This window comes from Phallusia mammillata, chromosome 8, assembly GCF_965637545.1.
Source record: "Phallusia mammillata chromosome 8, kaPhaMamm4.hap1.1, whole genome shotgun sequence".
NCBI lineage: Eukaryota > Metazoa > Chordata > Ascidiacea > Phlebobranchia > Ascidiidae > Phallusia > Phallusia mammillata.
In genome coordinates, this window is record NC_137259.1 from 8,131,401 (window position 1) to 8,152,584 (window position 21,184).

General features: G+C 46.3%; 1 protein-coding gene and 104 non-coding genes across 105 annotated transcripts in view; 1 reads left to right on the forward strand and 104 right to left on the reverse strand.

Annotated features, from left to right (window-relative positions):
* Nucleotides 1-21,184, forward strand: part of LOC145204722 (pappalysin-1-like) — a 126,022-nt gene that overhangs the window by 76,630 nt on the left and 28,208 nt on the right. The window lies entirely within an intron of this gene.
* Nucleotides 5-88, reverse strand: Trnac-aca (transfer RNA cysteine (anticodon ACA)). Its single transcript is given in 2 exon segments — nt 5-40; nt 51-88. It is a non-coding gene; the product is annotated as a tRNA-Cys (tRNA).
* On the reverse strand, nt 156-227 carry Trnat-cgu (transfer RNA threonine (anticodon CGU)). Its single transcript has one exon. It is a non-coding gene; the product is annotated as a tRNA-Thr (tRNA).
* Nucleotides 364-437, reverse strand: Trnan-guu (transfer RNA asparagine (anticodon GUU)). The gene has a single exon. It is a non-coding gene; the product is annotated as a tRNA-Asn (tRNA).
* Trnaa-agc (transfer RNA alanine (anticodon AGC)) lies at nt 505-577 on the reverse strand. The gene has a single exon. It is a non-coding gene; the product is annotated as a tRNA-Ala (tRNA).
* On the reverse strand, nt 681-752 carry Trnat-agu (transfer RNA threonine (anticodon AGU)). Its single transcript has one exon. It is a non-coding gene; the product is annotated as a tRNA-Thr (tRNA).
* Nucleotides 824-913, reverse strand: Trnai-uau (transfer RNA isoleucine (anticodon UAU)). Its single transcript is given in 2 exon segments — nt 824-859; nt 876-913. It is a non-coding gene; the product is annotated as a tRNA-Ile (tRNA).
* Trnat-cgu (transfer RNA threonine (anticodon CGU)) lies at nt 981-1,052 on the reverse strand. Its single transcript has one exon. It is a non-coding gene; the product is annotated as a tRNA-Thr (tRNA).
* On the reverse strand, nt 1,187-1,260 carry Trnan-guu (transfer RNA asparagine (anticodon GUU)). Its single transcript has one exon. It is a non-coding gene; the product is annotated as a tRNA-Asn (tRNA).
* Nucleotides 1,504-1,575, reverse strand: Trnat-agu (transfer RNA threonine (anticodon AGU)). Its single transcript has one exon. It is a non-coding gene; the product is annotated as a tRNA-Thr (tRNA).
* Nucleotides 1,647-1,736, reverse strand: Trnai-uau (transfer RNA isoleucine (anticodon UAU)). Its single transcript is given in 2 exon segments — nt 1,647-1,682; nt 1,699-1,736. It is a non-coding gene; the product is annotated as a tRNA-Ile (tRNA).
* Trnat-cgu (transfer RNA threonine (anticodon CGU)) lies at nt 1,804-1,875 on the reverse strand. Its single transcript has one exon. It is a non-coding gene; the product is annotated as a tRNA-Thr (tRNA).
* Trnan-guu (transfer RNA asparagine (anticodon GUU)) lies at nt 2,011-2,084 on the reverse strand. The gene has a single exon. It is a non-coding gene; the product is annotated as a tRNA-Asn (tRNA).
* Trnat-agu (transfer RNA threonine (anticodon AGU)) lies at nt 2,328-2,399 on the reverse strand. Its single transcript has one exon. It is a non-coding gene; the product is annotated as a tRNA-Thr (tRNA).
* Nucleotides 2,471-2,560, reverse strand: Trnai-uau (transfer RNA isoleucine (anticodon UAU)). Its single transcript is given in 2 exon segments — nt 2,471-2,506; nt 2,523-2,560. It is a non-coding gene; the product is annotated as a tRNA-Ile (tRNA).
* On the reverse strand, nt 2,836-2,909 carry Trnan-guu (transfer RNA asparagine (anticodon GUU)). The gene has a single exon. It is a non-coding gene; the product is annotated as a tRNA-Asn (tRNA).
* Trnat-agu (transfer RNA threonine (anticodon AGU)) lies at nt 3,153-3,224 on the reverse strand. The gene has a single exon. It is a non-coding gene; the product is annotated as a tRNA-Thr (tRNA).
* On the reverse strand, nt 3,257-3,346 carry Trnai-uau (transfer RNA isoleucine (anticodon UAU)). The gene is given in 2 exon segments: nt 3,257-3,292; nt 3,309-3,346. It is a non-coding gene; the product is annotated as a tRNA-Ile (tRNA).
* Nucleotides 3,414-3,485, reverse strand: Trnat-cgu (transfer RNA threonine (anticodon CGU)). Its single transcript has one exon. It is a non-coding gene; the product is annotated as a tRNA-Thr (tRNA).
* Nucleotides 3,622-3,695, reverse strand: Trnan-guu (transfer RNA asparagine (anticodon GUU)). Its single transcript has one exon. It is a non-coding gene; the product is annotated as a tRNA-Asn (tRNA).
* Trnat-agu (transfer RNA threonine (anticodon AGU)) lies at nt 3,939-4,010 on the reverse strand. Its single transcript has one exon. It is a non-coding gene; the product is annotated as a tRNA-Thr (tRNA).
* On the reverse strand, nt 4,082-4,171 carry Trnai-uau (transfer RNA isoleucine (anticodon UAU)). The gene is given in 2 exon segments: nt 4,082-4,117; nt 4,134-4,171. It is a non-coding gene; the product is annotated as a tRNA-Ile (tRNA).
* Trnat-cgu (transfer RNA threonine (anticodon CGU)) lies at nt 4,239-4,314 on the reverse strand. Its single transcript has one exon. It is a non-coding gene; the product is annotated as a tRNA-Thr (tRNA).
* Trnan-guu (transfer RNA asparagine (anticodon GUU)) lies at nt 4,450-4,523 on the reverse strand. The gene has a single exon. It is a non-coding gene; the product is annotated as a tRNA-Asn (tRNA).
* On the reverse strand, nt 4,766-4,837 carry Trnat-agu (transfer RNA threonine (anticodon AGU)). The gene has a single exon. It is a non-coding gene; the product is annotated as a tRNA-Thr (tRNA).
* On the reverse strand, nt 4,909-4,998 carry Trnai-uau (transfer RNA isoleucine (anticodon UAU)). The gene is given in 2 exon segments: nt 4,909-4,944; nt 4,961-4,998. It is a non-coding gene; the product is annotated as a tRNA-Ile (tRNA).
* Nucleotides 5,274-5,347, reverse strand: Trnan-guu (transfer RNA asparagine (anticodon GUU)). The gene has a single exon. It is a non-coding gene; the product is annotated as a tRNA-Asn (tRNA).
* On the reverse strand, nt 5,589-5,660 carry Trnat-agu (transfer RNA threonine (anticodon AGU)). Its single transcript has one exon. It is a non-coding gene; the product is annotated as a tRNA-Thr (tRNA).
* Nucleotides 5,732-5,821, reverse strand: Trnai-uau (transfer RNA isoleucine (anticodon UAU)). The gene is given in 2 exon segments: nt 5,732-5,767; nt 5,784-5,821. It is a non-coding gene; the product is annotated as a tRNA-Ile (tRNA).
* Nucleotides 6,098-6,171, reverse strand: Trnan-guu (transfer RNA asparagine (anticodon GUU)). Its single transcript has one exon. It is a non-coding gene; the product is annotated as a tRNA-Asn (tRNA).
* Trnat-agu (transfer RNA threonine (anticodon AGU)) lies at nt 6,415-6,486 on the reverse strand. The gene has a single exon. It is a non-coding gene; the product is annotated as a tRNA-Thr (tRNA).
* On the reverse strand, nt 6,558-6,647 carry Trnai-uau (transfer RNA isoleucine (anticodon UAU)). Its single transcript is given in 2 exon segments — nt 6,558-6,593; nt 6,610-6,647. It is a non-coding gene; the product is annotated as a tRNA-Ile (tRNA).
* Trnat-cgu (transfer RNA threonine (anticodon CGU)) lies at nt 6,715-6,786 on the reverse strand. The gene has a single exon. It is a non-coding gene; the product is annotated as a tRNA-Thr (tRNA).
* On the reverse strand, nt 6,922-6,995 carry Trnan-guu (transfer RNA asparagine (anticodon GUU)). The gene has a single exon. It is a non-coding gene; the product is annotated as a tRNA-Asn (tRNA).
* Nucleotides 7,239-7,310, reverse strand: Trnat-agu (transfer RNA threonine (anticodon AGU)). The gene has a single exon. It is a non-coding gene; the product is annotated as a tRNA-Thr (tRNA).
* Trnai-uau (transfer RNA isoleucine (anticodon UAU)) lies at nt 7,382-7,471 on the reverse strand. The gene is given in 2 exon segments: nt 7,382-7,417; nt 7,434-7,471. It is a non-coding gene; the product is annotated as a tRNA-Ile (tRNA).
* On the reverse strand, nt 7,539-7,610 carry Trnat-cgu (transfer RNA threonine (anticodon CGU)). Its single transcript has one exon. It is a non-coding gene; the product is annotated as a tRNA-Thr (tRNA).
* Trnan-guu (transfer RNA asparagine (anticodon GUU)) lies at nt 7,747-7,820 on the reverse strand. The gene has a single exon. It is a non-coding gene; the product is annotated as a tRNA-Asn (tRNA).
* Trnat-agu (transfer RNA threonine (anticodon AGU)) lies at nt 8,043-8,114 on the reverse strand. The gene has a single exon. It is a non-coding gene; the product is annotated as a tRNA-Thr (tRNA).
* On the reverse strand, nt 8,186-8,275 carry Trnai-uau (transfer RNA isoleucine (anticodon UAU)). Its single transcript is given in 2 exon segments — nt 8,186-8,221; nt 8,238-8,275. It is a non-coding gene; the product is annotated as a tRNA-Ile (tRNA).
* On the reverse strand, nt 8,343-8,414 carry Trnaa-cgc (transfer RNA alanine (anticodon CGC)). The gene has a single exon. It is a non-coding gene; the product is annotated as a tRNA-Ala (tRNA).
* On the reverse strand, nt 8,550-8,623 carry Trnan-guu (transfer RNA asparagine (anticodon GUU)). Its single transcript has one exon. It is a non-coding gene; the product is annotated as a tRNA-Asn (tRNA).
* On the reverse strand, nt 8,865-8,936 carry Trnat-agu (transfer RNA threonine (anticodon AGU)). Its single transcript has one exon. It is a non-coding gene; the product is annotated as a tRNA-Thr (tRNA).
* Nucleotides 9,008-9,097, reverse strand: Trnai-uau (transfer RNA isoleucine (anticodon UAU)). Its single transcript is given in 2 exon segments — nt 9,008-9,043; nt 9,060-9,097. It is a non-coding gene; the product is annotated as a tRNA-Ile (tRNA).
* On the reverse strand, nt 9,371-9,444 carry Trnan-guu (transfer RNA asparagine (anticodon GUU)). Its single transcript has one exon. It is a non-coding gene; the product is annotated as a tRNA-Asn (tRNA).
* Trnat-agu (transfer RNA threonine (anticodon AGU)) lies at nt 9,688-9,759 on the reverse strand. Its single transcript has one exon. It is a non-coding gene; the product is annotated as a tRNA-Thr (tRNA).
* Nucleotides 9,831-9,914, reverse strand: Trnac-aca (transfer RNA cysteine (anticodon ACA)). Its single transcript is given in 2 exon segments — nt 9,831-9,866; nt 9,877-9,914. It is a non-coding gene; the product is annotated as a tRNA-Cys (tRNA).
* Trnat-cgu (transfer RNA threonine (anticodon CGU)) lies at nt 9,982-10,053 on the reverse strand. Its single transcript has one exon. It is a non-coding gene; the product is annotated as a tRNA-Thr (tRNA).
* Nucleotides 10,190-10,263, reverse strand: Trnan-guu (transfer RNA asparagine (anticodon GUU)). The gene has a single exon. It is a non-coding gene; the product is annotated as a tRNA-Asn (tRNA).
* Trnat-agu (transfer RNA threonine (anticodon AGU)) lies at nt 10,507-10,578 on the reverse strand. Its single transcript has one exon. It is a non-coding gene; the product is annotated as a tRNA-Thr (tRNA).
* Nucleotides 10,650-10,739, reverse strand: Trnai-uau (transfer RNA isoleucine (anticodon UAU)). The gene is given in 2 exon segments: nt 10,650-10,685; nt 10,702-10,739. It is a non-coding gene; the product is annotated as a tRNA-Ile (tRNA).
* Nucleotides 10,807-10,878, reverse strand: Trnat-agu (transfer RNA threonine (anticodon AGU)). The gene has a single exon. It is a non-coding gene; the product is annotated as a tRNA-Thr (tRNA).
* Nucleotides 11,015-11,088, reverse strand: Trnan-guu (transfer RNA asparagine (anticodon GUU)). The gene has a single exon. It is a non-coding gene; the product is annotated as a tRNA-Asn (tRNA).
* Nucleotides 11,311-11,382, reverse strand: Trnat-agu (transfer RNA threonine (anticodon AGU)). The gene has a single exon. It is a non-coding gene; the product is annotated as a tRNA-Thr (tRNA).
* On the reverse strand, nt 11,454-11,543 carry Trnai-uau (transfer RNA isoleucine (anticodon UAU)). The gene is given in 2 exon segments: nt 11,454-11,489; nt 11,506-11,543. It is a non-coding gene; the product is annotated as a tRNA-Ile (tRNA).
* Trnaa-cgc (transfer RNA alanine (anticodon CGC)) lies at nt 11,611-11,682 on the reverse strand. The gene has a single exon. It is a non-coding gene; the product is annotated as a tRNA-Ala (tRNA).
* Nucleotides 11,819-11,892, reverse strand: Trnan-guu (transfer RNA asparagine (anticodon GUU)). The gene has a single exon. It is a non-coding gene; the product is annotated as a tRNA-Asn (tRNA).
* Nucleotides 12,133-12,204, reverse strand: Trnat-agu (transfer RNA threonine (anticodon AGU)). Its single transcript has one exon. It is a non-coding gene; the product is annotated as a tRNA-Thr (tRNA).
* Nucleotides 12,276-12,365, reverse strand: Trnai-uau (transfer RNA isoleucine (anticodon UAU)). Its single transcript is given in 2 exon segments — nt 12,276-12,311; nt 12,328-12,365. It is a non-coding gene; the product is annotated as a tRNA-Ile (tRNA).
* Nucleotides 12,433-12,504, reverse strand: Trnat-cgu (transfer RNA threonine (anticodon CGU)). The gene has a single exon. It is a non-coding gene; the product is annotated as a tRNA-Thr (tRNA).
* Nucleotides 12,640-12,713, reverse strand: Trnan-guu (transfer RNA asparagine (anticodon GUU)). The gene has a single exon. It is a non-coding gene; the product is annotated as a tRNA-Asn (tRNA).
* Trnaa-agc (transfer RNA alanine (anticodon AGC)) lies at nt 12,781-12,853 on the reverse strand. The gene has a single exon. It is a non-coding gene; the product is annotated as a tRNA-Ala (tRNA).
* Nucleotides 12,956-13,027, reverse strand: Trnat-agu (transfer RNA threonine (anticodon AGU)). Its single transcript has one exon. It is a non-coding gene; the product is annotated as a tRNA-Thr (tRNA).
* On the reverse strand, nt 13,099-13,188 carry Trnai-uau (transfer RNA isoleucine (anticodon UAU)). The gene is given in 2 exon segments: nt 13,099-13,134; nt 13,151-13,188. It is a non-coding gene; the product is annotated as a tRNA-Ile (tRNA).
* Nucleotides 13,256-13,327, reverse strand: Trnaa-cgc (transfer RNA alanine (anticodon CGC)). Its single transcript has one exon. It is a non-coding gene; the product is annotated as a tRNA-Ala (tRNA).
* Nucleotides 13,464-13,537, reverse strand: Trnan-guu (transfer RNA asparagine (anticodon GUU)). Its single transcript has one exon. It is a non-coding gene; the product is annotated as a tRNA-Asn (tRNA).
* On the reverse strand, nt 13,605-13,677 carry Trnaa-agc (transfer RNA alanine (anticodon AGC)). The gene has a single exon. It is a non-coding gene; the product is annotated as a tRNA-Ala (tRNA).
* On the reverse strand, nt 13,781-13,852 carry Trnat-agu (transfer RNA threonine (anticodon AGU)). The gene has a single exon. It is a non-coding gene; the product is annotated as a tRNA-Thr (tRNA).
* Nucleotides 14,289-14,362, reverse strand: Trnan-guu (transfer RNA asparagine (anticodon GUU)). Its single transcript has one exon. It is a non-coding gene; the product is annotated as a tRNA-Asn (tRNA).
* On the reverse strand, nt 14,430-14,501 carry Trnat-cgu (transfer RNA threonine (anticodon CGU)). The gene has a single exon. It is a non-coding gene; the product is annotated as a tRNA-Thr (tRNA).
* Nucleotides 14,636-14,709, reverse strand: Trnan-guu (transfer RNA asparagine (anticodon GUU)). The gene has a single exon. It is a non-coding gene; the product is annotated as a tRNA-Asn (tRNA).
* On the reverse strand, nt 14,953-15,024 carry Trnat-agu (transfer RNA threonine (anticodon AGU)). Its single transcript has one exon. It is a non-coding gene; the product is annotated as a tRNA-Thr (tRNA).
* On the reverse strand, nt 15,096-15,185 carry Trnai-uau (transfer RNA isoleucine (anticodon UAU)). Its single transcript is given in 2 exon segments — nt 15,096-15,131; nt 15,148-15,185. It is a non-coding gene; the product is annotated as a tRNA-Ile (tRNA).
* Nucleotides 15,253-15,324, reverse strand: Trnat-cgu (transfer RNA threonine (anticodon CGU)). Its single transcript has one exon. It is a non-coding gene; the product is annotated as a tRNA-Thr (tRNA).
* On the reverse strand, nt 15,461-15,534 carry Trnan-guu (transfer RNA asparagine (anticodon GUU)). The gene has a single exon. It is a non-coding gene; the product is annotated as a tRNA-Asn (tRNA).
* Trnaa-agc (transfer RNA alanine (anticodon AGC)) lies at nt 15,602-15,674 on the reverse strand. Its single transcript has one exon. It is a non-coding gene; the product is annotated as a tRNA-Ala (tRNA).
* Nucleotides 15,777-15,848, reverse strand: Trnat-agu (transfer RNA threonine (anticodon AGU)). The gene has a single exon. It is a non-coding gene; the product is annotated as a tRNA-Thr (tRNA).
* On the reverse strand, nt 15,920-16,009 carry Trnai-uau (transfer RNA isoleucine (anticodon UAU)). Its single transcript is given in 2 exon segments — nt 15,920-15,955; nt 15,972-16,009. It is a non-coding gene; the product is annotated as a tRNA-Ile (tRNA).
* Nucleotides 16,077-16,148, reverse strand: Trnat-cgu (transfer RNA threonine (anticodon CGU)). Its single transcript has one exon. It is a non-coding gene; the product is annotated as a tRNA-Thr (tRNA).
* Trnan-guu (transfer RNA asparagine (anticodon GUU)) lies at nt 16,285-16,358 on the reverse strand. The gene has a single exon. It is a non-coding gene; the product is annotated as a tRNA-Asn (tRNA).
* Trnat-agu (transfer RNA threonine (anticodon AGU)) lies at nt 16,602-16,673 on the reverse strand. The gene has a single exon. It is a non-coding gene; the product is annotated as a tRNA-Thr (tRNA).
* Nucleotides 16,745-16,834, reverse strand: Trnai-uau (transfer RNA isoleucine (anticodon UAU)). Its single transcript is given in 2 exon segments — nt 16,745-16,780; nt 16,797-16,834. It is a non-coding gene; the product is annotated as a tRNA-Ile (tRNA).
* Trnat-cgu (transfer RNA threonine (anticodon CGU)) lies at nt 16,902-16,973 on the reverse strand. Its single transcript has one exon. It is a non-coding gene; the product is annotated as a tRNA-Thr (tRNA).
* On the reverse strand, nt 17,110-17,183 carry Trnan-guu (transfer RNA asparagine (anticodon GUU)). Its single transcript has one exon. It is a non-coding gene; the product is annotated as a tRNA-Asn (tRNA).
* Nucleotides 17,426-17,497, reverse strand: Trnat-agu (transfer RNA threonine (anticodon AGU)). Its single transcript has one exon. It is a non-coding gene; the product is annotated as a tRNA-Thr (tRNA).
* Nucleotides 17,569-17,658, reverse strand: Trnai-uau (transfer RNA isoleucine (anticodon UAU)). The gene is given in 2 exon segments: nt 17,569-17,604; nt 17,621-17,658. It is a non-coding gene; the product is annotated as a tRNA-Ile (tRNA).
* Trnaa-cgc (transfer RNA alanine (anticodon CGC)) lies at nt 17,726-17,797 on the reverse strand. The gene has a single exon. It is a non-coding gene; the product is annotated as a tRNA-Ala (tRNA).
* Trnan-guu (transfer RNA asparagine (anticodon GUU)) lies at nt 17,934-18,007 on the reverse strand. The gene has a single exon. It is a non-coding gene; the product is annotated as a tRNA-Asn (tRNA).
* Trnaa-agc (transfer RNA alanine (anticodon AGC)) lies at nt 18,075-18,147 on the reverse strand. Its single transcript has one exon. It is a non-coding gene; the product is annotated as a tRNA-Ala (tRNA).
* On the reverse strand, nt 18,251-18,322 carry Trnat-agu (transfer RNA threonine (anticodon AGU)). The gene has a single exon. It is a non-coding gene; the product is annotated as a tRNA-Thr (tRNA).
* Trnai-uau (transfer RNA isoleucine (anticodon UAU)) lies at nt 18,394-18,483 on the reverse strand. The gene is given in 2 exon segments: nt 18,394-18,429; nt 18,446-18,483. It is a non-coding gene; the product is annotated as a tRNA-Ile (tRNA).
* Trnat-cgu (transfer RNA threonine (anticodon CGU)) lies at nt 18,551-18,622 on the reverse strand. The gene has a single exon. It is a non-coding gene; the product is annotated as a tRNA-Thr (tRNA).
* Nucleotides 18,759-18,832, reverse strand: Trnan-guu (transfer RNA asparagine (anticodon GUU)). The gene has a single exon. It is a non-coding gene; the product is annotated as a tRNA-Asn (tRNA).
* On the reverse strand, nt 19,075-19,146 carry Trnat-agu (transfer RNA threonine (anticodon AGU)). The gene has a single exon. It is a non-coding gene; the product is annotated as a tRNA-Thr (tRNA).
* On the reverse strand, nt 19,218-19,307 carry Trnai-uau (transfer RNA isoleucine (anticodon UAU)). Its single transcript is given in 2 exon segments — nt 19,218-19,253; nt 19,270-19,307. It is a non-coding gene; the product is annotated as a tRNA-Ile (tRNA).
* Nucleotides 19,375-19,446, reverse strand: Trnaa-cgc (transfer RNA alanine (anticodon CGC)). The gene has a single exon. It is a non-coding gene; the product is annotated as a tRNA-Ala (tRNA).
* Nucleotides 19,583-19,656, reverse strand: Trnan-guu (transfer RNA asparagine (anticodon GUU)). Its single transcript has one exon. It is a non-coding gene; the product is annotated as a tRNA-Asn (tRNA).
* Trnaa-agc (transfer RNA alanine (anticodon AGC)) lies at nt 19,724-19,796 on the reverse strand. The gene has a single exon. It is a non-coding gene; the product is annotated as a tRNA-Ala (tRNA).
* Trnat-agu (transfer RNA threonine (anticodon AGU)) lies at nt 19,900-19,971 on the reverse strand. Its single transcript has one exon. It is a non-coding gene; the product is annotated as a tRNA-Thr (tRNA).
* On the reverse strand, nt 20,043-20,132 carry Trnai-uau (transfer RNA isoleucine (anticodon UAU)). Its single transcript is given in 2 exon segments — nt 20,043-20,078; nt 20,095-20,132. It is a non-coding gene; the product is annotated as a tRNA-Ile (tRNA).
* Trnat-cgu (transfer RNA threonine (anticodon CGU)) lies at nt 20,200-20,271 on the reverse strand. Its single transcript has one exon. It is a non-coding gene; the product is annotated as a tRNA-Thr (tRNA).
* Trnan-guu (transfer RNA asparagine (anticodon GUU)) lies at nt 20,408-20,481 on the reverse strand. The gene has a single exon. It is a non-coding gene; the product is annotated as a tRNA-Asn (tRNA).
* On the reverse strand, nt 20,724-20,795 carry Trnat-agu (transfer RNA threonine (anticodon AGU)). The gene has a single exon. It is a non-coding gene; the product is annotated as a tRNA-Thr (tRNA).
* Nucleotides 20,867-20,956, reverse strand: Trnai-uau (transfer RNA isoleucine (anticodon UAU)). Its single transcript is given in 2 exon segments — nt 20,867-20,902; nt 20,919-20,956. It is a non-coding gene; the product is annotated as a tRNA-Ile (tRNA).
* On the reverse strand, nt 21,024-21,095 carry Trnaa-cgc (transfer RNA alanine (anticodon CGC)). Its single transcript has one exon. It is a non-coding gene; the product is annotated as a tRNA-Ala (tRNA).

A 21,184-nucleotide genomic window follows, 5' to 3' on the forward strand; every position in this document is an offset into this window, starting at 1 on the left:
GGTTTGCTCCAGGTGAGGCTCGAACTCACAACCTCCGCATATCTCCGTAACTGTTGTACGGCGCGCTAACCGATTGCGCCACTGGAGCTGTGATTTGTACGAAAAGCTGATACTTCAAAGCATGCTTGCTGTTAGGTTTTCAGCAAAATGATGATTGCCTCCAGCGAGGTTTGAACTCGCGACCCCTGGTTTACGAGACCAGTGCTCTACCACTGAACTATAGAGACACTTTTCTGATAGACTGCACACTTGGCCGATTAATCTGATCTGAAAATGTTTACTTTCAAAAACTGTCATGATACGACGCAAGTTGTCCAAAAACTTCCGTGTTTTCTTTGTTTGGAAAACAAAAATCTTTTAAGACGTCCCTGGGTGGGCTCGAACCACCAACCTTTCGGTTAACAGCCGAACGCGCTAACCGATTGCGCCACAGAGACGTACGAGTGATTTTGGATTAATTTCCAATAAGAAAGTGGCAACAATGAAATTCGGAATGAAGAAAAGTGGAGATGCCGGGCATCGATCCCGGTACCTCGCGCATGCTAAGCGCGCGCTCTACCATCTGAGCTACATCCCCGTCGAGTGTTTAGTGAGGTTTACGCGAGTTTACGCAATGGTTCCAAAGTGTTGTAAAAAGAGAAAGGAAAAAACTTCCAGATATGGCATGCTTGTTTAAAAAGAGGCGCCATTGGGGATCGAACCCAGGATCTCCTGTTTACTAGACAGGCGCTTTACCACTAAGCCATGGCGCCAGGGATGTGTTGCTGTTGGTACATTTGGTTCACAATCTTACCAGTTTTGAGTTGGCCTCAAAGAAAAGGTTTGCTCCAGGTGAGGCTCGAACTCACAACCTCCGCATATCTCCGTAACTGTTGTATAAGTACGGCGCGCTAACCGATTGCGCCACTGGAGCTGTGATTTGTACGAAAAGCTGATACTTCAAAGCATGCTTGCTGTTAGGTTTTTAGCAAAATGATAATTGCCTCCTGCGAGGTTTGAACTCGCGACCCCTGGTTTACGAGACCAGTGCTCTACCACTGAGCTATAGAGACACTTTTCTGATAGACTGCACACTTGGCCGATTAATCTGATCTGAAAATGTTTACTTTGAAAAACTGTCATGATACGACGCAAGTTGTCCAAAAACTTGTTGTTTTCTTTGTTTGGAAAACAAAATCTTTTAAGTCGTCCCTGGGTGGGCTCGAACCACCAACCTTTCGGTTAACAGCCGAACGCGCTAACCGATTGCGCCACAGAGACGTACGAGTGATTTTGGATTAATTTCCAATAAGAAAGTGGCAACAATGAAATTCGCGAAGAAGAAAAGTGGAGATGCCGGGCATCGATCACGGTACCTCGCGCACGCTAAGCGCGCGCTCTACCATCTGACCTACATCCCCGTCGAGTGTTTAGTGAGGTTTACGCGAGTTTACGCAATGGTTCCAAAGTGTTGTAAAAAGAGAAAGGAAAAAACTTCCAGATATGGCATGCTTGTTTAAAAAGAGGCGCCACTGGGGATCGAACCCAGGATCTCCTGTTTACTAGACAGGCGCTTTACCACTAAGCCATGGCGCCAGGGATGTGTTGCTGTTGGTACATTTGGTTCACAATCTTACCAGTTTTGAGTTGGCCTCAAAGAAAAGGTTTGCTCCAGGTGAGGCTCGAACTCACAACCTCCGCATATCTCCGTAACTGTTGTATAAGTACGGCGCGCTAACCGATTGCGCCACTGGAGCTGTGATTTGTACGAAAAGCTGATACTTCAAAGCATGCTTGCTGTTAGGTTTTTAGCAAAATGATAATTGCCTCCAGCGAGGTTTGAACTCGCGACCCCTGGTTTACGAGACCAGTGCTCTACCACTGAGCTATAGAGACACTTTTCTGATAGACTGCACACTTGGCCGATTAATCTGATCTGAAAATGTTTACTTTGAAAAACTGTCATGATACGACGCAAGTTGTCCAAAAACTTGTTGTTTTCTTTGTTTGGAAAACAAAAATCTTTTAAGTCGTCCCTGGGTGGGCTCGAACCACCAACCTTTCGGTTAACAGCCGAACGCGCTAACCGATTGCGCCACAGAGACGTACGAGCGATTTTGGATTAATTTCCAATAAGAAAGTGGCAACAATGAAATTCGGAATGAAGAAAAGTGGAGATGCCGGGCATCGATCACGGTACCTCGCGCATGCTAAGCGCGCGCTCTACCATCTGAACTACATCCCCGTCGAGTGTTTAGTGAGGTTTACGCGAGTTTACGCAATGGTTCCAAAGTGTTGTAAAAAGAGAAAGGAAAAAACTTCCAGATATGGCATGCTTGTTTACAATGAGGCGCCACTGGGGATCGAACCCAGGATCTCCTGTTTACTAGACAGGCGCTTTACCACTAAGCCATGGCGCCAGGGATGTGTTGCTGTTGGTACATTTGGTTCACAATCTTACCAGTTTTGAGTTGGCCTCAAAGAAAAGGTTTGCTCCAGGTGAGGCTCGAACTCACAATCTCCGCATATCTCCGTAACTGTTGTATAAGTACGGCGCGCTAACCGATTGCGCCACTGGAGCAGTGATTTGTACGAAAAGCTGATACTTCGAAGCATGCTTGCTGTTAGGTTTTTAGCAAAATGTTGATTGCTTCGCGCGAATTTTCAACCCACACAGCCTGGTATACGAGACCACTGCTCTACCACTGAACTATAGAGACACTTTTCGGATAGACTGCGCACTTGGCCGATTATTGTGATCTGAAAATGTGTGCTTTGAAAAACTGTCATGATACGACGCAAGTTGTCCAAAAACTTCCGTGTTTTCTTTGTTTGGAAAACAAAAATCTTTTAAGACGTCCCTGGGTGGGCTCGAACCACCAACCTTTCGGTTAACAGCCGAACGCGCTAACCGATTGCGCCACAGAGACGTACGAGTGATTTTGGATTAATTTCCAATAAGAAAGTGGTAACAATGAAATTCGCGAAGAAGAAAAGTGGAGATGCCGGGCATCGATCACGGTACCTCGCGCATGCTAAGCGCGCGCTCTACCATCTGAACTACATCCCCGTCGAGTGTTTAGTGAGGTTTACGCGAGTTTACGCAATGGTTCCAAAGTGTTGTAAAAAGAGAAAGAAAAACACTTCCAGATATGGCATGCTTGTTTAAAATGAGGCGCCACTGGGGATCGAACCCAGGATCTCCTGTTTACTAGACAGGCGCTTTACCACTAAGCCATGGCGCCAGAGATGTGTTGCTGTTTGGTAAGAAAAGGTTTGCTCCAGGTGAGGCTCGAACTCACAATCTCCGCATATCTCCGTAACTGTTGTATAAGTACGGCGCGCTAACCGATTGCGCCACTGGAGCTGTGATTTGTACGAAAAGCTGATACTTCAAAGAATGCTTGCTGTTAGGTTTTTAGCAAAATGATAATTGCCTCCAGCGAGGTTTGAACTCGCGACCCCTGGTTTACGAGACCAGTGCTCTACCACTGAGCTATAGAGACACTTTTCGGATAGACTGCACACTTGGCCGATTAATCTGATCTGAAAATGTTTACTTTGAAAAACTGTCATGATACGACGCAAGTTGTCCAAAAACTTCCGTGTTTTCTTTGTTTGGAAAACAAAAATCTTTTAAGACGTCCCTGGGTGGGCTCGAACCACCAACCTTTCGGTTAACAGCCGAACGCGCTAACCGATTGCGCCACAGAGACGTACGAGTGATTTTGGATTAATTTCCAATAAGAAAGTGGTAACAATGAAATTCGCGAAGAAGAAAAGTGGAGATGCCGGGCATCGATCACGGTACCTCGCGCATGCTAAGCGCGCGGTCTACCATCTGAACTACATCCCCGTCGAGTGTTTAGTGAGGTTTACGCGAGTTTACGCAATGGTTCCAAAGTGTTGTAAAAAGAGAAAGAAAAACACTTCCAGATATGGCATGCTTGTTTAAAATGAGGCGCCACTGGGGATCGAACCCAGGATCTCCTGTTTACTAGACAGGCGCTTTACCACTAAGCCATGGCGCCAGGGATGTGTTGCTGTTGGTACATTTGGTTCACAATCTTACCAGTTTTGAGTTGGCCTCAAAGAAAAGGTTTGCTCCAGGTGAGGCTCGAACTCACAACCTCCGCATATCTCCGTAACTGTTGTATAAGTACGGCGCGCTAACCGATTGCGCCACTGGAGCTGTGATTTGTACGAAAAGCTGATACTTCAAAGCATGCTTGCTGTTAGGTTTTTAGCAAAATGATAATTGCCTCCAGCGAGGTTTGAACTCGCGACCCCTGGTTTACGAGACCATGCAGTGCTCTACCACTGAGCTATAGAGACACTTTTCTGATAGACTGCACACTTGGCCGATTAATCTGATCTGAAAATGTTTACTTTGAAAAACTGTCATGATACGACGCAAGTTGTCCAAAAACTTGTTGTTTTCTTTGTTTGGAAAACAAAAATCTTTTAAGTCGTCCCTGGGTGGGCTCGAACCACCAACCTTTCGGTTAACAGCCGAACGCGCTAACCGATTGCGCCACAGAGACGTACGAGCGATTTTGGATTAATTTCCAATAAGAAAGTGGCAACAATGAAATTCGGAATGAAGAAAAGTGGAGATGCTGGGCATCGATCACGGTACCTCGCGCATGCTAAGCGCGCGCTCTACCATCTGAACTACATCCCCGTCGAGTGTTTAGTGAGGTTTACGCGAGTTTACGCAATGGTTCCAAAGTGTTGTAAAAAGAGAAAGATAAAACTTCCAGATATGGCATGCTTGTCTAAAATGAGGCGCCACTGGGGATCGAACCCAGGATCTCCTGTTTACTAGACAGGCGCTTTACCACTAAGCCATGGCGCCAGGGATGTGTTGCTGTTGGTACATTTGGTTCACAATCTTACCAGTTTTGAGTTGGCCTCAAAGAAAAGGTTTGCTCCAGGTGAGGCTCGAACTCACAACCTCCGCATATCTCCGTAACTGTTGTATAAGTACGGCGCGCTAACCGATTGCGCCAGTGGAGCTGTGATTTGTATGAAAAGCTGATACTTCAAAGCATGCTTGCTGTTAGGTTTTTAGCAAAACGATGATTGCCTCCAGCGAGGTTTGAACTGGCGATCCCTGGTTTGCGAGAGCAGTGCTCTACCACTGAGCTATAGAGACACTTTTCGGATATACTGCGCACTTGGCCGATTATTGTGATCTGAAAATGTTTGCTTTGAAAAACTGTCATGATACGACGCAAGTTGTCCAAAAACTTCCGTGTTTTCTTTGTTTGGAAAACAAAAATCTTTTAAGACGTCCCTGGGTGGGCTCGAACCACCAACCTTTCGGTTAACAGCCGAACGCGCTAACCGATTGCGCCACAGAGACGTACGAGCGATTTTGGATTAATTTCCAATAAGAAAGTGGCAACAATGAAATTCGGAATGAAGAAAAGTGGAGATGCCGGGCATCGATCCCGGTACCTCGCGCATGCTAAGCGCGCTTGACCATCTGAGCTACATCCCCGTCGAGTGTTTAGTGAGGTTTACGCGAGTTTACGCAATGGTTCCAAAGTGTTGTAAAAAGAGGAAGGAAAAAACTTCCAGATATGGCATGCTTGTTTAAAAAGAGGCGCCACTGGGGATCGAACCCAGGATCTCCTGTTTACTAGGCTGGCGCTTTACCACTAAGCCATGGCGCCAGGGATGTGTTGCTGTTGGTACATTTGGTTCACAATCTTACCAGTTTTGAGTTGGCCTCAAAGAAAAGGTTTGCTCCAGGTGAGGCTCGAACTCACAACCTCCGCATATCTCCGTAACTGTTGTATAAGTACGGCGCGCTAACCGATTGCGCCAATGAAGCAGTGATTTGTACGAAAAGCTGATACTTCAAAGCATGCTTGCTGTTAGGTTTTTAGAAAATTTGTTGATTGCTTCGCGCGAATTTTCAACCCACACAGCCTGGTATACGAGACCACTGCTCTACCACTGAACTATAGAGACACTTTTCGGATAGACTGCGCACTTGGCCGATTATTGTGATCTGAAAATGTTTGCTTTGAAAAACTGTCATGATACGACGCAAGTTGTCCAAAACCTTCCGTGTTTTCTTTGTTTGGAAAACAAAAATCTTTTAAGACGTCCCTGGGTGGGCTCGAACCACCAACCTTTCGGTTAACAGCCGAACGCGCTAACTGATTGCGCAACAGAGACGTACGAGGGATTTTGGATTAATTTCCAATAAGAAAGTGGTAACAATGAAATTCGCGAAGAAGAAAAGTGGAGATGCCGGGCATCGATCACGGTACCTCGCGCATGCTAAGCGCGCGCTCTACCATCTGAACTACATCCCCGTCGAGTGTTTAGTGAGGTTTACGCGAGTTTACGCAATGGTTCCAAAGTGTTGTAAAAAGAGAAAGAAAAACACTTCCAGATATGGCATGCTTGTTTAAAATGAGGCGCCACTGGGGATCGAACCCAGGATCTCCTGTTTACTAGACAGGCGCTTTACCACTAAGCCATGGCGCCAGGGATGTGTTGCTGTTGGTACATTTGGTTCACAATCTTACCAGTTTTGAGTTGGCCTCAAAGAAAAGGTTTGCTCCAGGTGAGGCTCGAACTCACAACCTCCGCATATCTCCGTAACTGTTGTATAAGTACGGCGCGCTAACCGATTGCGCCACTGGAGCTGTGATTTGTACGAAAAGCTGATACTTCAAAGCATGCTTGCTGTTAGGTTTTTAGCAAAATGATAATTGCCTCCAGCGAGGTTTGAACTCGCGACCCCTGGTTTACGAGACCAGTGCTCTACCACTGAGCTATAGAGACACTTTTCGGATAGACTGCACACTTGGCCGATTAATCTGATCTGAAAATGTTTACTTTGAAAAACTGTCATGATACGACGCAAGTTGTCCAAAAACTTGTTGTTTTCTTTGTTTGGAAAACAAAAATCTTTTAAGTCGTCCCTGGGTGGGCTCGAACCACCAACCTTTCGGTTAACAGCCGAACGCGCTAACCGATTGCGCCACAGAGACGTACGAGCGATTTTGGATTAATTTCCAATAAGAAAGTGGCAACAATGAAATTCGGAATGAAGAAAAGTGGAGATGCTGGGCATCGATCACGGTACCTCGCGCATGCTAAGCGCGCGCTCTACCATCTGAACTACATCCCCGTCGAGTGTTTAGTGAGGTTTACGCGAGTTTACGCAATGGTTCCAAAGTGTTGTAAAAAGAGAAAGGAAAAAACTTCCAGATATGGCATGCTTGTCTAAAAAGAGGCGCCACTGGGGATCGAACCCAGGATCTCCTGTTTACTAGACAGGCGCTTTACCACTAAGCCATGGCGCCAGGGATGTGTTGCTGTTGGTACATTTGGTTCACAATCTTACCAGTTTTGAGTTGGCCTCAAAGTAAAGGTTTGCTCCAGGTGAGGCTCGAACTCACAACCTCCGCATATCTCCGTAACTGTTGTATAAGTACGGCGCGCTAACCGATTGCGCCAGTGAAGCTGTGATTAGTATGAAAAGCTGATACTTCAAAGCATGCTTGCTGTTAGGTTTTTAGCAAAATGATGATTGCCTCCAGCGAGGTTTGAACTCGCGACCCCTGGTTTACGAGACCAGTGCTCTACCACTGAGCTATAGAGACACTTTTCTGATAGACTGCACACTTGGCCGATTAATCTGATCTGAAAATGTTTGCTTTGAAAAACTGTCATGATACGACGCAAGTTGTCCAAAAATTTCCGTGTTTTCTTTGTTTGGAAAACAAAAATCTTTTAAGACGTCCCTGGGTGGGCTCGAACCACCAACCTTTCGGTTAACAGCCGAACGCGCTAACCGATTGCGCCACAGAGACGTACGAGTGATTTTGGATTAATTTCCAAATTCGCGAAGAAGAAAAGTGGAGATGCCGGGCATCGATCACGGTACCTCGCGCACGCTAAGCGCGCGCTCTACCATCTGAGCTACATCCCCGTCGAGTGTTTAGTGAGGTTTACGCGAGTTTACGCAATGGTTCCAAAGTGTTGTAAAAAGAGAAAGGAAAAAACTTCCAGATATGGCATGCTTGTTTAAAATGAGGCACCACTGGGGATCGAACCCAGGATCTCCTGTTTACTAGACAGGCGCTTTACCACTAAGCCATGGCGCCAGGGATGTGTTGCTGTTTGTACATTTGGTTCACAATCTTACCAGTTTTGAGTTGGCCTCAAAGAAAAGGTTTGCTCCAGGTGAGGCTCGAACTCACAACCTCCGCATATCTCCGTAACTGTTGTATAAGTACGGCGCGCTAACCGATTGTGCCAGTGGAGCTGTGATTTGTACGAAAAGCTGACACTTCAAAGCATGCTTGCTGTTAGGTTTTTAGCAAAACGATGATTGCCTCCAGCGAGGTTTGAACTGGCGACCCCTGGTTTGCGAGACCAGTGCTCTACCACTGAACTATAGAGACACTTTTCGGATAGACTGCGCACTTGGCCGATTATTGTGATCTGAAAATGTTTGCTTTGAAAAACTGTCATGATACGACGCAAGTTGTCCAAAAACTTGTTGTTTTCTTTGTTTGGAAAACAAAAATCTTTTAAGACGTCCCTGGGTGGGCTCGAACCACCAACCTTTCGGTTAACAGCCGAACGCGCTAACCGATTGCGCCACAGAGACGTACGAGCGATTTTGGATTAAATTCCAATAAGAAAGTGGCAACAATGAAATTCGGAATGAAGAAAAGTGGAAATGCCGGGCATCGATCCCGGTACCTCGCGCATGCTAAGCGCGCTTGACCATCTGAGCTACATCCCCGTCGAGTGTTTAGTGAGGTTTACGCGAGTTTACGCAATGGTTCCAAAGTGTTGTAAAAAGAGAAAGGAAAAAACTTCCAGATATGGCATGCTTGTTTAAAATGAGGCGCCACTGGGGATCGAACCCAGGATCTCCTGTTTACTAGACAGGCGCTTTACCACTAAGCCATGGCGCCAGGGATGTGTTGCTGTTGGTACATTTGGTTCACAATCTTACCAGTTTTGAGTTGGCCTCAAAGAAAAGGTTTGCTCCAGGTGAGGCTCGAACTCACAACCTCCGCATATCTCCGTAACTGTTGTATAAGTACGGCGCGCTAACCGATTGCGCCACTGGAGCTGTGATTTGTACGAAAAGCTGATACTTCAAAGCATGCTTGCTGTTAGGTTTTTACTAAAACGATGATTGCCTCCAGCGAGGTTTGAACTCGCGACCCCTAGTTCACGATACCATTGCTCTACCACTGAGCTATAGAGATAATTTTCGGATAGATTGCACACTTGGCCGATTAATCTGATCTGAAAATGTTTACTTTGAAAAACTGTCATGATACGACGCAAGTTGTCCAAAAACTTGTTGTTTTCTTTGTTTGGAAAACAAAATCTTTTAAGTCGTCCCTGGGTGGGCTCGAACCACCAACCTTTCGGTTAACAGCCGAACGCGCTAACCGATTGCGCCACAGAGACGTACGAGCGATTTTGGATTAATTTCCAATAAGAAAGTGGCAACAATGAAATTCGCGAAGAAGAAAAGTGGAGATGCCGGGCATCGATCACGGTACCTCGCGCATGCTAAGCGCGCGCTCTACCATCTGAACTACATCCCCGTCGAGTGTTTAGTGAGGTTTACGCGAGTTTACGCAATGGTTCCAAAGTGTTGTAAAAAGAGAAAGAAAAACACTTCCAGATATGGCATGCTTGTTTAAAATGAGGCGCCACTGGGGATCGAACCCAGGATCTCCTGTTTACTAGACAGGCGCTTTACCACTAAGCCATGGCGCCAGGGATGTGTTGCTGTTGGTACATTTGGTTCACAATCTTACCAGTTTTGAGTTGGCCTCAAAGAAAAGGTTTGCTCCAGGTGAGGCTCGAACTCACAACCTCCGCATATCTCCGTAACTGTTGTACGGCGCGCTAACCGATTGCGCCACTGGAGCTGTGATTTGTGCGAAAAGCTGATACTTCAAAGCATGCTTGCTGTTAGGTTTTTAGCAAAATGATAATTGCCTCCAGCGAGGTTTGAACTCGCGACCCCCGGTTTACGAGACCAGTGCTCTACCACTGAGCTATAGAGACACTTTTCTGATAGACTGCACACTTGGCCGATTAATCTGATCTGAAAATGTTTACTTTGAAAACCTGTCATGATACGACGCAAGTTGTCCAAAAACTTCCGTGTTTTCTTTGTTTGGAAAACAAAAATCTTTTAAGTCGTCCCTGGGTGGGCTCGAACCACCAACCTTTCGGTTAACAGCCGAACGCGCTAACCGATTGCGCCACAGAGACGTACGAGCGATTTTGGATTAATTTCCAATAAGAAAGTGGCAACAATGAAATTCGGAATGAAGAAAAGTGGAGATGCTGGGCATCGATCACGGTACCTCGCGCATGCTAAGCGCGCGCTCTACCATCTGAACTACATCCCCGTCGAGTGTTTAGTGAGGTTTACGCGAGTTTACGCAATGGTTCCAAAGTGTTGTAAAAAGAGAAAGGAAAAAACTTCCAGATATGGCATGCTTGTCTAAAAAGAGGCGCCACTGGGGATCGAACCCAGGATCTCCTGTTTACTAGACAGGCGCTTTACCACTAAGCCATGGCGCCAGGGATGTGTTGCTGTTGGTACATTTGGTTCACAATCTTACCAGTTTTGAGTTGGCCTCAAAGTAAAGGTTTGCTCCAGGTGAGGCTCGAACTCACAACCTCCGCATATCTCCGTAACTGTTGTATAAGTACGGCGCGCTAACCGATTGCGCCAGTGGAGCTGTGATTTGTATGAAAAGCTGATACTTCAAAGCATGCTTGCTGTTAGGTTTTTAGCAAAATGATGATTGCCTCCAGCGAGGTTTGAACTCGCGACCCCTGGTTTACTAGACCAGTGCTCTACCACTGAGCTATAGAGACACTTTTCTGATAGACTGCACACTTGGCCGATTAATCTGATCTGAAAATGTTTGCTTTGAAAAACTGTCATGATACGACGCAAGTTGTCCAAAAATTTCCGTGTTTTCTTTGTTTGGAAAACAAAAATCTTTTAAGACGTCCCTGGGTGGGCTCGAACCACCAACCTTTCGGTTAACAGCCAAACGCGCTAACCGATTGCGCCACAGAGACGTACGAGTGATTTTGGATTAATTTCCAAATTCGCGAAGAAGAAAAGTGGAGATGCCGGGCATCGATCACGGTACCTCGCGCACGCTAAGCGCGCGCTCTACCATCTGAGCTACATCCCCGTCGAGTGTTTAGTGAGGTTTACGCGAGTTTACGCAATGGTTCCAAAGTGTTGTAAAAAGAGAATAGAAAAAACTTCCAGATATGGCATGCTTGTTTAAAATGAGGCACCACTGGGGATCGAACCCAGGACCTCCTGTTTACTAGACAGGCGCTTTACCACTAAGCCATGGCGCCAGGGATGTGTTGCTGTTTGTACATTTGGTTCACAATCTTACCAGTGTTCAGTTGGCCTCAAAGAAAAGGTTTGCTCCAGGTGAGGCTCGAACTCACAACCTCCGCATATCTCCGTAACTGTTGTATAAGTACGGCGCGCTAACCGATTGTGCCAGTGGAGCTGTGATTTCTACGAAAAGCTGACACTTCAAAGCATGCTTGCTGTTAGGTTTTTAGCAAAACGATGATTGCCTCCAGCGAGGTTTGAACTGGCGACCCCTGGTTTGCGAGACCAGTGCTCTACCACTGAACTATAGAGACACTTTTCGGATAGACTGCGCACTTGGCCGATTATTGTGATCTGAAAATGTTTGCTTTGAAAAACTGTCATGATACGACGCAAGTTGTCCAAAAACTTCCGTGTTTTCTTTGTTTGGAAAACAAAAATCTTTTAAGACGTCCCTGGGTGGGCTCGAACCACCAACCTTTCGGTTAACAGCCGAACGCGCTAACCGATTGCGCCACAGAGACGTACGAGCGATTTTGGATTAATTTCCAATAAGGTAGTGGCAACAATGAAATTCGGAATGAAGAAAAGTGGAAATGCCGGGCATCGATCCCGGTACCTCGCGCATGCTAAGCGCGCTTGACCATCTGAGCTACATCCCCGTCGAGTGTTTAGTGAGGTTTACGCGAGTTTACGCAATGGTTCCAAAGTGTTGTAAAAAGAGCAAGGAAAAACTTCCAGATATGGCATGCTTGTTTAAAATGAGGCGCCACTGGGGATCGAACCCAGGATCTCCTGTTTACTAGGCTGGCGCTTTACCACTAAGCCATGGCGCCAGGGATGTGCTGCTGTTGGTACATTTGGTTCACAATCTTACCAGTTTTGAGTTGGCCTCAAAGAAAAGGTTTGCTCCAGGTGAGGCTCGAACTCACAACCTCCGCATATCTCCGTAACTGTTGTATAAGTACGGCGCGCTAACCGATTGCGCCACTGGAGCTGTGATTTGTACGAAAAGCTGATACTTCAAAGCATGCTTGCTGTTAGGTTTTTAGTAAAACGATGATTGCCTCCAGCGAGGTTTGAACTCGCGACCCCTAGTTCACGATACCAGTGCTCTACCACTGAGCTATAGAGACACTTTTAGGATAGACTGCGCACTTGGCCGATTATTGTGATCTGAAAATGTTTGCTTTGAAAAACTGTCATGATACGACGCAAGTTGTCCAAAAACTTGTTGTTTTCTTTGTTTGGAAAACAAAAATCTTTTAAGTCGTCCCTGGGTGGGCTCGAAACACCAACCTTTCGGTTAACAGCCGAACGCGCTAACCGATTGCGCCACAGAGACGTACGAGCGATTTTGGATTAATTTCCAATAAGAAAGTGGTAACAATGAAATTCGGAATGAAGAAAAGTGGAGATGCCGGGCATCGATCCCGGTACCTCGCGCATGCTAAGCGCGCGCTCTACCATCTGAGCTACATCCCCGTCGAGTGTTTAGTGAGGTTTACGCGAGTTTACGCAATGGTTCCAAAGTGTTGTAAAAAGAGAAAGGAAAAACTTCCAGATATGGCATGCTTGTTTGAAATGAGGCGCCACTGGGGATCGAACCCAGGATCTCCTGTTTACTAGACAGGCGCTTTACCAATAAGTCATGGCGCCAGAGATATGTTGCTGTTGGTACATTTGGTTCACAATCTTACCAGTTTTGAGTTGGCCTCAAAGAAAAGGTTTGCTCCAGGTGAGGCTCGAACTCACAACCTCCGCATATCTCCGTAACTGTTGTATAAGTAGGGCGCGCTAACCGATTGCGCCACTGGAGCTGTGATTTGTACGAAAAGCTGACACTTCAAAGCATGCTTGCTGTTAGGTTTTTAGCAAAACGATGATTGCCTCCAGCGAGGTTTGAACTGGCGACCCCTGGTTTGCGAGACCAGTGCTCTACCACTGAGCTATAGAGACACTTTTCGGATAGACTGCGCACTTGGCCGATTATTGTGATCTGAAAATGTTTGCTTTGAAAAACTGTCATGATACGACGCAAGTTGTCCAAAAACTTCCGTGTTTTCTTTGTTTGGAAAACAAAAATCTTTTAAGACGTCCCTGAGTGGGCTCGAACCGCCAACCTTTCGGTTAACAGCCGAACGCGCTAACCGATTGCGCCACAGAGACGTACGAGTGATTTTGGATTAATTTCCAATAAGAAAGTGGCAACAATGAAATTCGGAATGAAGAAAAGTGGAGATGCCGGGCATCGATCCCGGTACCTCGCGCATGCTAAGCGCGCGCTCTACCATCTGAGCTACATCCCCGTCGAGTGTTTAATGAGGTTTACGCGAGTTTACGCAATGGTTTCAAAGTGTTGTAAAAAGAGAAAGGAAAAAACTTCCAGATATGGCATGCTTGTTTAAAATGAGGCGCAACTGGGGATCGAACCCAGGATCTCCTGTTTACTAGGCTGGCGCTTTACCACTAAGCCATGGCGCCAGGGATGTGTTGCTTTTGGTACATTTGGTTCACAATCTTACCAGTTTTGAGTTGGACTCAAAGAAAAGGTTTGCTCCAGGTGAGGCTCGAACTCACAACCTCCGCATATCTCCGTAACTGTTGTATGAGTACGGCGCGCTAACCGATTGCGCCAGTGAAGCAGTGATTTGTACGAAAAGCTGATACTTCAAAGCATGCTTGCTGTTAGGTTTTTAGCAAAATGTTGATTGCTTCGAGCGAATTTTCAACCCACACAGCCTGGTATACGAGACCACTGCTCTACCACTGAACTATAGAGACACTTTTCGGATAGACTGCGCACTTGGCCGATTATTGTGATCTGAAAATGTTTGCTTTGAAAAACTGTCATGATACGACGCAAGTTGTCCAAAAACTTCCGTGTTTTCTTTGTTTGGAAAACAAAAATCTTTTAAGGCGTCCCTGGGTGGGCTCGAACCACCAACCTTTCGGTTAACAGCCGAACGCGCTAACCGATTGCGCCACTGGAGCTGTGATTTGTACGAAAAGCTGACACTTCAAAGCATGCTTGCTGTTAGGTTTTTAGCAAAACGATGATTGCCTCCAGCGAGGTTTGAACTGGCGACCCCTGGTTTACGAGACCAGTGCTCTACCACTGAACTATAGAGACACTTTTCGGATAGACTGCGCACTTGGCCGATTAATCTGATCTGAAAATGTTTACTTTGAAAAACTGTCATGATACGACGCAAGTTGTCCAAAAACTTGTTCTTTTCTTTGTTTGGAAAACAAAATCTTTTAAGTCGTCCCTGGGTGGGCTCGAACCACCAACCTTTCGGTTAACAGCCGAACGCGCTAACCGATTGCGCCACAGAGACGTACGAGTGTTTTTGGATTAATTTCCAATAAGAAAGTGGTAACAATGAAATTCGCGAAGAAGAAAAGTGGAGATGCCGGGCATCGATCACGGTACCTCGCGCATGCTAAGCGCGCGCTCTACCATCTGAGCTACATCCCCGTCGAGTGTTTAGTGAGGTTTACGCGAGTTTACGCAATGGTTCCAAAGTGTTGTAAAAAGAGAAAGGAAAAAACTTCCAGATATGGCATGCTTGTTTAAAATGAGGCGCCACTGGGGATCGAACCCAGGATCTCCTGTTTACTAGACAGGCGCTTTACCACTAAGCCATGGCGCCAGGGATGTGTTGCTGTTGGTACATTTGGTTCACAATCTTACCAGTTTTGAGTTGGCCTCAAAGAAAAGGTTTGCTCCAGGTGAGGCTCGAACTCACAACCTCCGCATATCTCCGTAACTGTTGCATAAGGACGGCACGCTAACCGATTGCGCCACTGGAGCTGTGATTTGTACGAAAAGCTGATACTTCGAAGCATGCTTGCTGTTAGGTTTTTAGCAAAACGATGATTGCCTCCAGCGAGGTTTGAACTGGCGACCCCTGGTTTACGAGACCAGTGCTCTACCATTGAACTATAGAGACACTTTTCGGATAGACTGCGCACTTGGCCGATTATTGTGATCTGAAAATGTTTGCTTTGAAAAACTGTCATGATACGACGCAAGTTGTCCAAAAATTTCCGTGTTTTCTTTGTTTGGAAAACAAAAATCTTTTAAGACGTCCCTGGGTGGGCTCGAACCACCAACCTTTCGGTTAACAGCCGAACGCGCTAACCGATTGCGCCACACAGACGTACGAGTGTTTTTGGATTAATTTCCAATAAGAAAGTGGTAACAATGAAATTCGCGAAGAAGAAAAGTGGAGATGCCGGGCATCGATCCCGGTACCTCGCGCATGCTAAGCGCGCGCTCTACCATCTGAGCTACATCCCCGTCGAGTGTTTAGTGAGGTTTACGCGAGTTTACGCAATGGTTCCAAAGTGTTGTAAAAAGAGAAAGGAAAAACTTCCAGATATGGCATGCTTGTTTAAAATGAGGCGCCACTGGGGATCGAACCCAGGATCTCCTGTTTACTAGACAGGCGCTTTACCACTAAGCCATGGCGCCAGGGATGTGTTGCTGTTGGTACATTTGGTTCACAATCTTACCAGTTTTGAGTTGGCCTCAAAGAAAAGGTTTGCTCCAGGTGAGGCTCGAACTCACAACCTCCGCATATCTCCGTAACTGTTGTATAAGTAGGGCGCGCTAACCGATTGCGCCACTGGAGCTGTGATTTGTACGAAAAGCTGACACTTCAAAGCATGCTTGCTGTTAGGTTTTTAGCAAAACGATGATTGCCTCCAGCGAGGTTTGAACTGGCGACCCCCGGTTTACGAGACCAGTGCTCTACCACTGAGCTATAGAGACACTTTTCGGATAGACTGCGCACTTGGCCGATTAATCTGATCTGAAAATGTTTGCTTTGAAAAACTGTCATGATACGACGCAAGTTGTCCAAAAACTTCCGTGTTTTCTTTGTTTGGAAAACAAAAATCTTTTAAGACGTCCCTGGGTGGGCTCGAACCACCAACCTTTCGGTTAACAGCCGAACGCGCTAACCGATTGCGGCACAGAGACGTACGTGTGATTTGGGATTAATTTCCAATAAGAAAGTGGCAACAATGAAATTCGGAATGAAGAAAAGTGGAGATGCTGGGCATCGATCCCGGTACCTCGCGCATGCTAAGCGCGCGCTCTACCATCTGAGCTACATCCCCGTCGAGTGTTTAATGAGGTTTACGCGAGTTTACGCAATGGTTCCAAAGTGTTGTAAAAAGAGAAAGGAAAAAACTTCCAGATATGGCATGCTTGTTTAAAATGAGGCGCCACTGGGGATCGAACCCAGGATCTCCTGTTTACTAGACAGGCGCTTTACCACTAAGCCATGGCGCCAGGGATGTGTTGCTGTTGGTACATTTGGTTCACAATCTTACCAGTTTTGAGTTGGCCTCAAAGAAAAGGTTTGCTCCAGGTGAGGCTCGAACTCACAACCTCCGCATATCTCCGTAACTGTTGTATAAGGACGGCGCGCTAACCGATTGCGCCACTGGAGCTGTGATTTGTACGAAAAGCTGATACTTCAAAGCATGCTTGCTGTTAGGTTTTTAGCAAAACGATGATTGCCTCCAGCGAGGTTTGAACTGGCGACCCCTGGTTTACGAGACCAGTGCTCTACCACTGAACTATAGAGACACTTTTCGGATAGACTGCGCACTTGGCCGATTATTGTGATCTGAAAATGTTTGCTTTGAAAAACTGTCATGATACGACGCAAGTTGTCCAAAAACTTCCGTGTTTTCTTTGTTTGGAAAACAAAAATCTTTTAAGACGTCCCTGGGTGGGCTCGAACCACCAACCTTTCGGTTAACAGCCGAACGCGCTAACCGATTGCGCCACAGAGACGTACGAGTGTTTTTGGATTAATTTCCAATAAGAAAGTGGTAACAATGAAATTCGCGAAGAAGAAAAGTGGAGATGCCGGGCATCAATCCCGGTACCTCGCGCATGCTAAGCGCGGGCTCTACCATCTGAGCTACATCTCCGTCGAGTGTTTAGTGAGGTTTACGCGAGTTTACGCAATGGTTCCAAAGTGTTGTAAAAAGAGAAAGGAAAAACTTCCAGATATGGCATGCTTGTTTAAAAAGAGGCGCCACTGGGGATCGAACCCAGGATCTCCTGTTTACTAGGCTGGCGCTTTACCACTAAGCCATGGCGCCAGGGATGTGTTGCTGTTGGTACATTTGGGTCACAATTTTACCAGTTTTGAGTTGGCTTTAAAGAAAAGGTTTGGTCCAGGTGAGGCTCGAACTCACAACCTCCGCATATCTCCGTAACTGTTGTATAAGTACGGCGCGCTAACCGATTGCGCCACTGGAGCTGTGATTTGTACGAAAAGCTGACACTTCAAAGCATGCTTGCTGTTAGGTGTTTAGCAAAACGATGATTGCCTCCAGCGAGGTTTGAACTCGCGACCCCTGGTTTGCGAGACCAGTGCTCTACCACTGAGCTATAGAGACACTTTTAGGATAGACTGCGCACTTGGCCGATTATTGTGATCTGAAAATGTTTGCTTTGAAAAACTGTCATGATACGACGCAAGTTGTCCAAAAACTTCCGTGTTTTCTTTGTTTGGAAAACAAAAATCTTTTAAGACGTCCCTGGGTGGGCTCGAACCGCCAACCTTTCGGTTAACAGCCGAACGCGCTAACCGATTGCGCCACAGAGACGTACGAGTGATTTTGGATTAATTTCCAATAATAAAGTGGCAACAATGAAATTCGGAATGAAGAAAAGTGGAGATGCCGGGCATCGATCCCGGTACCTCGCGCATGCTAAGCGCGCGCTCTACCATCTGAGCTACATCCCCGTCGAGTGTTTAATGAGGTTTACGCGAGTTTACGCAATGGTTCCAAAGTGTTGTAAAAAGAGAAAGGAAAAAACTTCCAGATATGGCATGCTTGTTTAAAATGAGGCGCCACTGGGGATCGAACCCAGGATCTCCTGTTTACTAGACAGGCGCTTTACCACTAAGCCATGGCGCCAGGGATGTGTTGCTGTTGGTACATTTGGTTCACAATCTTACCAGTTTTGAGTTGGCCTCAAAGAAAAGGTTTGCTCCAGGTGAGGCTCGAACTCACAACCTCCGCATATCTCCGTAACTGTTGTATAAGGACGGCGCGCTAACCGATTGCGCCACTGGAGCTGTGATTTGTACGAAAAGCTGATACTTCAAAGCATGCTTGCTGTTAGGTTTTTAGCAAAACGATGATTGCCTCCAGCGAGGTTTGAACTGGCGACCCCTGGTTTACGAGACCAGTGCTCTACCACTGAACTATAGAGACACTTTTCGGATAGACTGCGCACTTGGCCGATTATTGTGATCTGAAAATGTTTGCTTTGAAAAACTGTCATGATACGACGCAAGTTGTCCAAAAACTTCCGTGTTTTCTTTGTTTGGAAAACAAAAATCTTTTAAGACGTCCCTGGGTGGGCTCGAACCACCAACCTTTCGGTTAACAGCCGAACGCGCTAACCGATTGCGCCACACAGACGTACGAGTGTTTTTGGATTAATTTCCAATAAGAAAGTGGTAACAATGAAATTCGCGAAGAAGAAAAGTGGAGATGCCGGGCATCAATCCCGGTACCTCGCGCATGCTAAGCGCGGGCTCTACCATCTGAGCTACATCTCCGTCGAGTGTTTAGTGAGGTTTACGCGAGTTTACGCAATGGTTCCAAAGTGTTGTAAAAAGAGAAAGGAAAAACTTCCAGATATGGCATGCTTGTTTAAAAAGAGGCGCCACTGGGGATCGAACCCAGGATCTCCTGTTTACTAGGCTGGCGCTTTACCACTAAGCCATGGCGCCAGGGATGTGTTGCTGTTGGTACATTTGGGTCACAATTTTACCAGTTTTGAGTTGGCTTTAAAGAAAAGGTTTGGTCCAGGTAAGGCTCGAACTCACAACCTCCGCATATCTCCGTAACTGTTGTATAAGTACGGCGCGCTAACCGATTGCGCCACTGGAGCTGTGATTTGTACGAAAAGCTGACACTTCAAAGCATGCTTGCTGTTAGGTTTTTAGCAAAACGATGATTGCCTCCAGCGAGGTTTGAACTCGCGACCCCTGGTTTGCGAGACCAGTGCTCTACCACTGAGCTATAGAGACACTTTTAGGATAGACTGCGCACTTGGCCGATTATTGTGATCTGAAAATGTTTGCTTTGAAAAACTGTCATGATACGACGCAAGTTGTCCAAAAACTTCCGTGTTTTCTTTGTTTGGAAAACAAAAATCTTTTAAGACGTCCCTGGGTGGGCTCGAACCACCAACCTTTCGGTTAACAGCCGAACGCGCTAACCGATTGCGCCACACAGACGTACGAGTGTTTTTGGATTAATTTCCAATAAGAAAGTGGTAACAATGAAATTCGCGAAGAAGAAAAGTGGAGATGCCGGGCATCGATCCCGGTACCTCGCGCATGCTAAGCGCGCGCTCTACCATCTGAGCTACATCCCCGTCGAGTGTTTAATGAGGTTTACGCGAGTTTACGCAATGGTTCCAAAGTGTTGTAAAAAGAGAAAGGAAAAAACTTCCAGATATGGCATGCTTGTTTAAAATGAGGCGCCACTGGGGATCGAACCCAGGATCTCCTGTTTACTAGACAGGCGCTTTACCACTAAGCCATGGCGCCAGGGATGTGTTGCTGTTGGTACATTTGGTTCACAATCTTACCAGTTTTGAGTTGGCCTCAAAGAAAAGGTTTGCTCCAGGTGAGGCTCGAACTCACAACCTCCGCATATCTCCGTAACTGTTGTATAAGGACGGCGCGCTAACCGATTGCGCCACTGGAGCTGTGATTTGTACGAAAAGCTGATACTTCAAAGCATGCTTGCTGTTAGGTTTTTAGCAAAACGATGATTGCCTCCAGCGAGGTTTGAACTGGCGACCCCTGGTTTACGAGACCAGTGCTCTACCACTGAACTATAGAGACACTTTTCGGATAGACTGCGCACTTGGCCGATTATTGTGATCTGAAAATGTTTGCTTTGAAAAACTGTCATGATACGACGCAAGTTGTCCAAAAACTTCCGTGTTTTCTTTGTTTGGAAAACAAAAATCTTTTAAGACGTCCCTGGGTGGGCTCGAACCACCAACCTTTCGGTTAACAGCCGAACGCGCTAACCGATTGCGCCACAGAGACGTACGAGTGTTTTTGGATTAATTTCCAATAAGAAAGTGGTAACAATGAAATTCGCGAAGAAGAAAAGTGGAGATGCCGGGCATCAATCCCGGTACCTCGCGCATGCTAAGCGCGGGCTCTACCATCTGAGCTACATCTCCGTCGAGTGTTTAGTGAGGTTTACGCGAGTTTACGCAATGGTTCCAAAGTGTTGTAAAAAGAGAAAGGAAAAACTTCCAGATATGGCATGCTTGTTTAAAAAGAGGCGCCACTGGGGATCGAACCCAGGATCTCCTGTTTACTAGGCTGGCGCTTTACCACTAAGCCATGGCGCCAGGGATGTGTTGCTGTTGGTACATTTGGGTCACAATTTTACCAGTTTTGAGTTGGCTTTAAAGAAAAGGTTTGGTCCAGGTGAGGCTCGAACTCACAACCTCCGCATATCTCCGTAACTGTTGTATAAGTACGGCGCGCTAACCGATTGCGCCACTGGAGCTGTGATTTGTACGAAAAGCTGACACTTCAAAGCATGCTTGCTGTTAGGTGTTTAGCAAAACGATGATTGCCTCCAGCGAGGTTTGAACTCGCGACCCCTGGTTTGCGAGACCAGTGCTCTACCACTGAGCTATAGAGACACTTTTAGGATAGACTGCGCACTTGGCCGATTATTGTGATCTGAAAATGTTTGCTTTGAAAAACTGTCATGATACGACGCAAGTTATCC